We start from the raw sequence: 12217 nt of genomic DNA on the forward strand, positions 1-12217 counted from the left end.
GGATTTAAAACCCAAATTAATAATTACCTTTATTATTAATTAATTGAAAATAATAAAATGCCAATTAAATATTATTTTTATTTCTAAGTTATTAATAACTTCAACTTTATTAATGAAGTTATTAATCCAATAATTGCAGGGTAATTAGGAAACCCTAGTTCCATTTTAAACCAAGTGATAACCTCATAATTTTATGTGGAACCCTAAAACCCTAATTCAATTATGCACAAAACCTAGTTCCATTATTACATGTGAAACCTAAATTGCTTCTAAACCTAAACCTAGGTTAGAATATGTGATCATGTACTTACTTCTGATCCACAAAACCATGATTAGCAATTAAATACTTGTTATGTCCACATAAAATGTAGGAGCTCTTTTATCAATCATTTAGTATCCCATATATGCATCCCTATCCAACATGGTTGGTCAAATAGGGTCAACCAAATGCAAACCCTAGCTCATATCCTTAGAATTATCATCTTTAAGTAACTTTAATTATCATCACACCATTGTGATGAACCCTAACAGCACCCAAACCTACTATATTGCATTACATAACCATGTTCCACTAAACCCTACTAGTGTGAGATACTTATGAACCATCCTATTTTGGAAGCAACCATTCTCTACTTAGAGATCCAATGGCTAATACAAGACAACCTCAACCTTAATTGTAATACTTCTTATTACTTAAGAAGTATGTTCTTCAAAAGTTATTCTTTTGAAGTAAATAAAGAATCATCATCAACCCTGCTTATAAGGACCTATAAACCCTAGCCAACTATCACCAACAAGGTATGCCACCTTGATAGCAACTATTGGTAATTAAGATGTTTAGGCTTAATTCAACAATACAAGCCTAGTAGCTGATGCATCCAACTAGGTTGTGATCCATCAAATACTTACTCCAGAAACTAACTAAAACCATAGTCAACCCTAGAACCCCCTCAACCTAATTATCATACTTGTTCTTTATTTAAGAACATGTTCTTCAAAAGTTATTCTTTTGAATTATATAATAAGTAATCATCAACCATGTATTATAGGACTTAAAATTGACAACTACTCTTTACTTATTATACAGCTACTATTCCTGGTTGTGTATGATTGTTACTATTCATTTTGCCATCTGCTTATAATTCTAAAACAACACAACCTAGAATAAGAACCTTGTTTGTGAATCACTTTAAAAGTGCAACACACCCTGAGCTAATCATTACAACTCACTGATCCTAAATCATCGGGGTTAGGTCACGCTTAGAGCGATTGCATCTCATACTTATGCATTATTGCATCCTTGCCAATCTTTTAAACATCGTCCTTACCGGACGATGATGCTATTTCAGAATTTGGAATTATTGCGTATCGAAGACCTTGCCTGCATAATCTTGCAGCCAAGAAAGGCAAGTTCATCACTTGCTCATGTCATTTGAGTATCTTTATCAAATTACTTGCAAAGTATTATGATTATCACTATTGCATAAAAACCAAAACCACTATTTTCATAACTATGAATATGACTATGTGGTGGGCAATGGAACCATGGATTGTGTTGATATGGTGGAGGTTCCATTGCAAGGGTTTATATCCATCTAGGATTAACAACAAATGTCGTCCAGTGATTCTTGTGCCGTAATACCCATGTTAACCATAAGATCTGGAGTGGGACGGAATAGTCAATTGTATTTCCACCTCTTGTACATCAACGGATGCGCTTACCGTAGACGGTTGTATCTTGCGGAGCAATTGGTGGGTGGGGAGCCCCTTCTAATTCCCCACGGTATAGCTGTTGCTTACCGTAGCGGTTGCTGCTTGCGGAACAATTGGTGGGTGGGGATCCCCTTCTAATTCCCCACGGTAATGTGGTCTATGATGGGTTGCAGCTACCGGCGAAGGAGTTTGGTTCAATCCCAGACTGTCGTCATGGTCGGGGTCCACCCTGAAATTACGGGAATAATGGGACCGGCGAGGACCCAGGGTCGGGGTTTGCAACAAAGGGTGGGTGTGCGAGGTAGCGGAGGAATATGATTGACTATGACCTTATACCGGGCCTCACACCATAGGAAGTGTGGACAAGCCTGCAGCTTGGTTGGCACCAAGGTTAAGATCTCTTATGGGTAAAGCAACACACCTCTGCAGAGTGTAAAGAACCGTGACCTGTCACTCCCTGTTCCGGGATATGGAACTGCGAACGCGGCCGGAAAGGAGCTCCATGAAGTTCTAGTAAACCGGTGAAGGCTGACGGACATAGTTCTTCTGAATAAAAGCAACCTTTTGAAGAAATGGTTATGAAAACTTGCATTGGTATTAGACTTTCTGGTCTAATGCTGTAGCTAGTGCATTAAACACCTCTTTCCTATAATGAACTTGTTGAGTACGCTCGTACTCATCCCACTCTTAAATCCCCTGCTTAGATATGGAGGCATCGAAGGAGGATCTACGGTCACAACTCGAAGGCCGAGGAGTCAACAACTACTTCAAGAGACAGGACCCTGTCAGAGGAGTCAGATACCACATCCAACAAGGAGAAAACCTAGTTTAGCCATAGAAGGGAACTAGCTTCCTAAACTTAGCTCCTATTTAGCTAGAATCTATTCATAGCCTCTATAGATAGTTAAATACTCTACAAATAGAGTTCGTGATAGGATTAAACTACGAGTCATTCTTCTGGAGTTTATTTGCAGATTTACCTCATTGTAAAGTAGGAGGCTGTGATGATCTTATGTAACAGAGTCGATGTTGTAATTCTATAGACATGCCTTGGACCCGCATATGTTTTTGTTGTACCACTCTGAGCGATATACTACTAGTGGAACGGTGTTTCATTGGTGTTATATCAGACTTGCATACTACACCATGCAGTGGTATGCCGGGTCACCACACTTATGGGGTGGGCCCCCAGGCACCCCCTCTCGCCGCCTCTTCGCCTATATTATCCCCCGCGACGTAAAAACCCTACACCAATTGACGAAACTCCAGAAAGACTCCAGGGGCGCCGTCGCCATCGCGAAACTCCGTTTTGGGGGACAGAAGTCTCTGTTCCGGCACGCCGCTGATGTCTACTCACGCTTCTTTTCCTGTAGACAGTGTTGGGCCTCCAAGAGCAGAGGTTTGTAGAACAGCAGGAAGTTTTCCCTTAAGTGGATCACCCAAGTTTTATCGAACTCAGGGAGGAAGAGGTCAAAGATATCCCTCTCAAGCAACCCTGCAACCACAAAGCAAGAAGTCTCTTGTGTCCCCAACACACCTAATACACTTGTCAGATGTATAGGTGCACTAGTTCGGCGAAGAGATAGTGAAATACAGGTGGTATGAATATATGAGCAGCAGTAACGGCGCCAGAAAATACTTGATGCTACAACTGGCGTGTGGTTGATGGTGGTAATATTGCAGCGATACGATGCGATGAGAACGATAAACAAGCGATGATTGCAGTATTTAGGAACAAGGCCTAGGGATTATACTTTCACTAGTGGACACTCTCAACATTGATCACATAACAGAATAAATAGATATATGCTATACTCTACACTCTCTTGTTGGATGATGAACACCACTAATTGCGTAGGGCTACAAGAACCCTCAATACCGGAGTTAACAAGCTCCACAACATTCAATGTTCATATTTAAATAACCTTAGAGTGCATGATAGATCATTGCAATTACACCAAGTACTAACATAGCATACACACTGTCACCATCACACTATGAAGGAGGAATAGATCACATCAATACTATCATAGCAATAATTAACTTAATAATCTACAAGAGATTACAATCATAACCTACGCCAAGTACTACACGATTCACACACTGTCACCATTACACCGTGGAGGAGGAATAGACTACTTTAATAACATCACTAGAGTAACACATAGATGAATAGTGATACAAAACTCATATGAATCTTAGTCATGTAAGGCAGCTCATGAGATCATTGTATTGAAGTACATAGGAGAGAGATTAACCACATAGCTACCGGTACAGCCCCTTAGCCTCGATGGAGAACTACTCCCTCCTCATGGGAGACAACAGCGTTGATGGAGATGGCGGTGGTGTCGATGGAGATGCCTTCCGGGGGCACTTCCCCGTCCCGGTGGCGTGCCGGAACAGAGACTCCTGTCCCCCAGATCTTGGCTTCGCGATGGCGGCGGCTCTGGAAGGTTTCTCATACCGTGGCTTTTTCATATCGAAGATTTAGGTCAGGGACCTTTAAATAGGCGAAGAGGCGGAGTCGGAGGGTCGATGAGGCGGTGACACCACAGGGGGGCGCGGCCCACCCCCTGGCCGCGCCAGCCTGGTGTGTGGGGCCCGCAGGGCTCCCCTCTGGTGGCTCTCGGGTGTTCTGGAAGCTTCGTGGAATTTTAAGATTCTGGGCGTTGATTTCGTCCAATTCCGAGAATATTTCCTTACTAGGATTTCTGAAACCAAAAACAGCAGAAAACAGGAACTGGCACTTCGGCATCTCGTCAATAGGTTAGTTCCGGAAAACGCATAAAATCATCATAAAGTGTGAACAAAACATGTAGGTATTGTCATAAAACAAGCATGGAACATAAGAAATTATCGATACGTCGGAGACGTATCAGCATCCCCAAGCTTAGTTCCTACTCGTCCTCGAGTAGGTAAACGATAACAAAGATAATTTCTGAAGTGACATGCCACCAACATGATCTTAATCATACTATTGTAAAGCATATGAGATGAATGCAGCGATTCAAAGCAATGGTAAAGACAATGATTAAACAACTGAATCATATAGCAAAGACTTTTCATGAATAGTACTTTCAAGACAAGCATCAATAAGTCTTGCATAAGAGTTAACTCATAAAGCAATAGATTCAAAGTAAAGGCATTGAAGCAACACAAAGGAAGATTAAGTTTCAGCGGTTGCTTTCAACTTTCAACATGCATATCTCATGGATAATTGTCAACATAAAGTAAAATAACAAGTGCAATATGCAAGTATGTAGGAATCAATGCACAGTTCACACAAGTGTTTGCTTCTTGAGATGGAGAGAAATAGGTGAACTGACTCAACATAAAAGTAGAAGAAAGGCCCTTCGCAGAGGGAAGCATTGATTGCTATGTTTGTTCTAGAGCTTTGATTTTGAAAACAAGAAACAATTTTGTCAACGGTAGTAATAAAGCATATGCATCATGTAAATTATATCCTACAAGTTGCAAGCCTCATGCATAGTATACTAATAGTGCCCGCACCTTGTCCTAATTAGCTCGGATTACCTGGATTATCACCGCAATACATATGTTTTAACCAAGTGTCACAAAGGGGTACCTCTATGCCGCTTGTACAAAGGTCTAAGGAGAAAGCTCGCATTGGATTTCTCGCTTTTGATTATTCTCAACTTAGACATCCATACCGGGACAACATAGACAACAGATAATGGACTCCTCTTTAATGCATAAGCATTCAACAACAATTAATATTCTCATATGAGATTGAGGATATTTGTCCAAAACTGAAACTTCCACCATGGATCATGGCTTTAGTTAGCGGCCCAATGTTCTTCTCTAATAGTATGCATGCTCAAACCATTCAACTCATGGTAAATTGCCCTTACTTCAGACAAGACGGACATGCATAGCAACTCACATGATATTCAACAAAGAGTAGTTGATGGCGTCCCCAGGAACATGGTTATCGCACAACAAGCAACTTATAAGAGATAAAATGCATAAGTACATATTCAATACCACAATAGTTTTTAGGCTATTTGTCCCATGAGCTATATATTGCAAAGACAAAGAATGGAAATTTAAAGGTAGCACTCAAGCAATTTACTTTGGAATGGCGGAGAAATACCATGTAGTAGGTAGGTATGGTGGACACAAATGGCATAGTTTTTGGCTCAAGGATTTTGGATGCATGAGAAGTATTCCCTCTCAATACAATGCTTAGGCTAGCAAGGTTATTTGAAACAAACACAAGTATGAACTAGTACAGCAAAACTCACATAAAAGACATATTGCAAGCATTATAAGACTATACATTGTCTTCCTTGTTGTTCAAACCTTACTAGAAAATATCTAGACCTTAGAGAGACCAATCATGCAAACCAAATTTCAACAAGCTCTATGTATTTCTTCATTAATAGGTGCAAAGCATATGATGCAAGAGCTTAATCATGAGCACAACAATTGCCAAGTATCACATTGTTCAAGACATTATACCAATTACCACATGTAGCATTTCCCGTTTCCAACCATATAACAATTAACGAAGCAGTTTCAACCTTCGCCATGAAAATTAAAAGCTAAGAACACATGTGTTCATATGAACCAGCGGAGCGTGTCTCTCTCCCACACAAGCATTTATTCAAACAAAAACAAAATAGAAACACACAGACGCTCCAAGTAAAGTACATAAGATGTGACCGAATAAAAATATAGTTTCAAGGGAGGAACCTGTTAATTTTGTCGATGAAGAAGGGGATGCCTTGGGCATCCCCAATCTTAGATGCTTGAGTCTTCTTGAAATATGCAGGGATGAACCACCGGGGCATCCCCAAGCTTAGATCTTTCACTCTCCTTGATCATATTGTATCATCCTCCTCTCTTGATCCTTGAAAACTTCCTCCACACCAAACTCAAAACAAACTCATTAGAGGGTTAGTGCATAATCAAAATTCACATGTTCAGAGGTGACACAATCATTCTTAACACTTCTGGACATTGCCTAAAGCTATTGGAAGTCAATGGAACAAAGAAATCCATCCCACATAGCAAAAGAGGCAATGCGAAATAAAAGGCAGAATCTATCAAAACAGAACAGTCCATAAAGACGAATTTTAAAGAGGCACCATACTTGCTCAAATGAAAATGCTCAAATTGAATGAAAGTTGCGTACATATCTGAGGATCACTCACAAAAATTGGCAGATTTTTCTGAGTTACCTACAGAGAACCCTGCCCAAATTCGTGACAGACAGAAATCTGTTTCTGCGCAGTAATCCAAATCTAGTATCAACCTTGCTATCAAAGACTTTACTTGGCACAACAATGCAATAAAATAAAGATAAGGAGAGGTTGCTACAGTAGTAACAACTTCCAAGACTCAAATATAAAATAAAAATGCTGTAGTAAAATAAACACATGGGTTATCTCCCAAGAAGTGCTTTCTTTATAGCCATTAAGATGGGCTCAGCAGTTTTAATGATGCACTCGCAAGAAATAGTATTTGAAGTAAAAGAGAGCATCAAGAGGCAAATTCAAAACACATTTAAGCCTAACATGCTTCCTATGCATAGGAATCTTGTAAATAAACAAGTTCATGAAGAGCAAAGTAACAAGCATAGGAAGATAGAACAAGTGTAGCTTCAAAAATTCCAGCACATAGAGAGGTGTTTTAGTAACATGAAATTTTCTACAACCATATTTTCCTCTCTCATAATAATATCCAGTAGCATCATGAGCAAACTCAACAATATAACTATCAAATGAAACATTCTTATCATGAGTCTCATGCATAAAATAATTACTCTCCACATAAGCATAGTCATTCTTATTAATTGTAGTGGGAGCAAATTCAACAAAGTAGCTATCATTTTTATCATCATCAAATATAGGAGGCATATTGTAATCATAATCAAATTTATCCTCCATAACAGGCGGCACCAAAAGACTACTATCATTATAATCATCATAAATAGGAGGCAAAGTATCATCAAAGAAAATTTTCTCCTCAATGCTTGGGGGACTAAAAAGATCATGCTCATCAAAACCAGCTTCCCCAAGCTTAGAATTTTCCATATCATTAGCAACAATGGTGTTCAAAGTGTTCATACTAATATGTTCCATGGGTTTTTTTATTTTCGCATCAAACCATCCATGTCTTAACTCAGGAAAAAGAATAAAAAGCTCCATGTTGCTTTCCATTATGCCAAACTAGTGATAAATAAGAAACAAAAGGATGCAATTGCAGGATCTAAAGGAAATAGCTTCGAGTACTTACAACGGCGCCGAAAAATAGCTTAGTAGCCGGATCCGGAGTGTGAGTACCTTTTACCTTTCCTCCCCGGCAACGGCGCCAGAAAATAGCTTGAGTCTACTCACGCTTCTTTTCTTGTAGACAGTGTTGGGCCTCCAAGAGCAGAGGTTTGTAGAACAGCAGCAAGTTTTCCCTTAAGTGGATCATCCAAGGTTTATCGAACTCAGGGAGGAAGAGTTCAAAGATATCCCTCTCAAGCAACCCTGCAACCACAAAGCAAGAAGTCTCTTGTGTCCCCAACACACCTAATACACTTGTCAGATGTATAGGTGCACTATTTCGGCGAAGAGATAGTGAAATACAGGTGGTATGAATATATGAGCAGCAGTAACGGCGCCAGAAAATACTTGATTCTACAACTGGAGTGTGGTTGATGGTGGTAATATTGCAGGCAGTACAGATGCAGTAGAACAGTAAACAAGCGATGATTGTAGTATTTAGGAACAAGGCCTAGGGATTATACTTTCACTAGTGGACACTCTCAACATTGATCACATAACAGAATAAATAGATATATGCTATACTCTACCCTCTCTTGTTGGATGATGAACACCACTAATTGCGTAGGGCTACAAGAACCCTCAATGCTGGAGTTAACAAGCTCCACAACATTCAATGTTCATATTTAAATAACCTTAGAGTGCATGATAGATCATTGCAATTACACCAAGTACTAACATAGCATGCACACTGTCACCATCACACTATGAAGGAGGAATAGATCACATCAATACTATCATATCAATAATTAACTTCATAATCTACAAGAGATTACAATCATAACCTACGCCAAGTACTACACGATGCACACACTGTCACCATTACACCGTGGAGGAGGAATAGACTACTTTAATAACATCACTAGAGTAACACATAGATGAATAGTGATACAAAACTCATATGAATCTCAATCATGTAAGGCAGCTCATGAGATCATTGTATTGAAGTACATAGGAGAGAGATTAACCACATAGCTACCGGTACAGCCCCTTAGCCTCGATGGAGAACTACTCCCTCCTCATGGGAGACATCAGCGTTGACGGAGATGGCGGTGGTGTCGATGGAGATGCCTTCCGAGGGCACTTCCCCGTCCCGGCGGCGTGCCGGAACAGAGACTCCTGTCCCCCAGATCTTGGCTTCACGATGGCGGCGGCTCTGGAAGGTTTCTCGTACCGTGGCTTTTTCGTATCGAAGATTTAGGTCAGGGAACTTTAAATAGGCGAAGAGGCGGAGTCGGAGGGTCGACGAGGCGGTGACACCACAGGGGGGCGCGGCCCACCCCCTGGCCGTGCCAGCCTGGTGTGTGGGGCCCCCAGGGCTCCCCTCTGGTGGCTCTCGGGTGTTCTGGAAGCTTCGTGGAATTTTAAGATTCTGGGCGTTGATTTCGTCCAATTCCGAGAATATTTCCTTACTAGGATTTCTGAAACCAAAAACATCAGAAAACAGGAACTGGCACTTCGGCATCTCGTCAATAGGTTAGTTCCGGAAAACGCATAAAATCATCATAAAGTGTGAACAAAACATGTAGGTATTGTCATAAAACAAGCATGGAACATAAGAAATTATCGATACGTCGGAGACGTATCAGCCGCCGGGACGGGGAATTGCCCCCGGAGTCATCTCCATCGACACCACCGCCATCTTCATCGCCATTGCTATCTCCCATGATGAGGAGGGAGTAGTTCTCCCCCGAGGCTGAGGGCTCTACCGGTAGCTATGTGGTTCATCTCTCTCTCTCCCATGGTGTGATCTTTATGTGATCATGAGCTTTGTATCACTATTAATCTATGTGCTACTCTAGTGATGTTATTAAAGTAGTCTATTCCTCCTCCATGATATAATGTTGACAGTGTGTGCATCATGTAGTACTTGGCGTAGGTTATGATTGTAATCTCTTGTAGGTTATGAAGTTAACTATTACTATGATAGTATTGATGTGATCTATTCCCCCTTTCATAGCTATTGGTGACAGTGGGTTATTTATATATGAACTCCGAATGTTGTGGAGCTTGTTTACTCCGGCTTGAGGTGTGCTTTTGTAGCCCTACACAATGAATGGTGTTTGTTATCCAACAAGAGAGTGTTTAAGAGTAGCACAAGTGAAGAGAAGTTATTTATTTATGTGATCATTGTTGAGAGTGTCCACTAGTGAAAGTATGATCCCTAGGCATTGTTAAGCATTGAAACACCGTTTCCAACAAGTTCTGTTACATGTTTGCTTGCTGCCATTTTTATTTCAGATTGCAATTACTACTTACAATCATCCATATTACTTGTATTTCACTATCTCTTCGCCGAACTAGTGCACCTATACATCTGACAAGTGTATTAGGTGTGTTGGGGACACAAGAGACTTCTTGTATCGTAATTGCAGGGTTGCTTGAGAGGGATATCTTTGACCTCTACCTCCCTGAGTTCGATAAACCTTGGGTGATTCACTTAAGGGAAACTTGCTGCTGTTCTACAAACCTCTGCTCTTGGAGGCCCAACACTGTCTACAGGAATAGAAGCGTGCGTATACATCAGGTACCTCTATGCCACCTGCACAAAGGTCCAAGGAGATTGATCGCATTTGATTTATCGTTTTTGATAGATCTCAACTTGAGGACATCCATACCGGGACAACATAGAAAACAGATAATGGACTCCTCTTTAATGCTTAAGCATTCAACAACAGATAATATTCTCATAAGAGATTGAGGATTAATGTCCAAACTGAAACTTCCACCATGATACATGGCTTTGGTTAGCGGCCCAATGTTCTTCTCTAACAATATGCATACTCAAACCATTCAACTCATGGCAAATCACCCTTACTTCAGACAAGACGAACATGCATAGCAACTCACATGATATTCAACAAAAGTGTGATAGTTGATGGCGTCCCCAGAAACATGGTTACCGCTCAACAAGCAACTTATAAGAAATCAGATACATAAGCGACATATTCTTTACCACAGTAGTTTTTAAGCTACTTTGCCATGAGCTATATATTGCAAAGACAAGGAATGAAATTTTAAAGGTAGCACACAAGCAATTTACTTTGGAATGGCAGAGAAATACCACATAGTAGGTAGTTATGGTGGACACAAATGGCATAGGTTTTGGCTCAAGGTTTTGGATGCACGAGAAACATTCCCTCTCAGTACAAGCCAAAGTCAATATTTTTCCGTAACGAAGATAGAGTCTAGAAGGGGGGGGGTGGAAGAATGGCAGCAGGGCGGCTAGACCAGCCCTAGGCGCGGCCTAGCCCTAGCCCGCCCCTAGGGGTGGTGTGGCCCCCTGGCCTCCACCGACATCGCCCCTCCGCCTATTTAATCACGATCTCGGGAAAACCCTGAACACCCAAACCTCCATCCATGAAACGTTCCGTCGCGGCCGCCATTGCAGACCCTAGCTCGGGAGGGTTCTGAAGCTCTTGCCGGCACCCTGCTGAAGGGGGAAATCATCGCCGAAGGCATCTACATCGCCATGCCCACCTCCGAAGTGATGCGTGAGTAGTTCATCCCTGGACTATGGGTCCATAGCAGTAGCTAGATGGTTGTCTTCTCCAATTTGTGCCTCATGTTTAGATCTTCTGAGCTGCCCTACTGTTGGAGATATGCCCAAGAGGCAATAATAAAATGGTTATTATAATATCTTTGAGTTTATGATAATGTTTACATACCATGCTATAATTGTATTAACCGAAACATTGATACATGTGTGTTATGTGAACAACAAGGAGTCCCTAGTAAGCCTCTTGTATAACTAGCTTGTTGATTAATAGATGATCATCGTTTCATGATCATGAACATTGGATGTTATTAATAACAAGGTTATGTCATTATGTGAATGATATAATGGACACACCCAATTAAGCGTAGCATAAGATCACGTCATTAAGTTATTTGCTATAAGCTTTCGATACATAGTTACCTAGTCCTTATGACCATGAGATCATGTAAATCACTTATACCGGAAAGGTACTTTGATTACATCAAACGCCACTGCGTAAATGGGTGGTTATAAAGGTGGGATTAAGTATCCGGAAAGTATGAGTTGAGGCATATGGATCAACAGTGGGATTTGTCCATCCCGATGACGGATAGATATACTCTGGGCCCTCTCGGTGGAATGTCGTCTAATAGCTTGCAAGCATATGAATGGTTCATAAGAGACCACATACCACGGTACGAGTAAAGAGTACTTGTCATGAGACGAGGTT

Source organism: Lolium perenne, chromosome 2 (assembly GCF_019359855.2).
Source record: "Lolium perenne isolate Kyuss_39 chromosome 2, Kyuss_2.0, whole genome shotgun sequence".
In the NCBI taxonomy this organism is placed as follows: domain Eukaryota; kingdom Viridiplantae; phylum Streptophyta; class Magnoliopsida; order Poales; family Poaceae; genus Lolium; species Lolium perenne.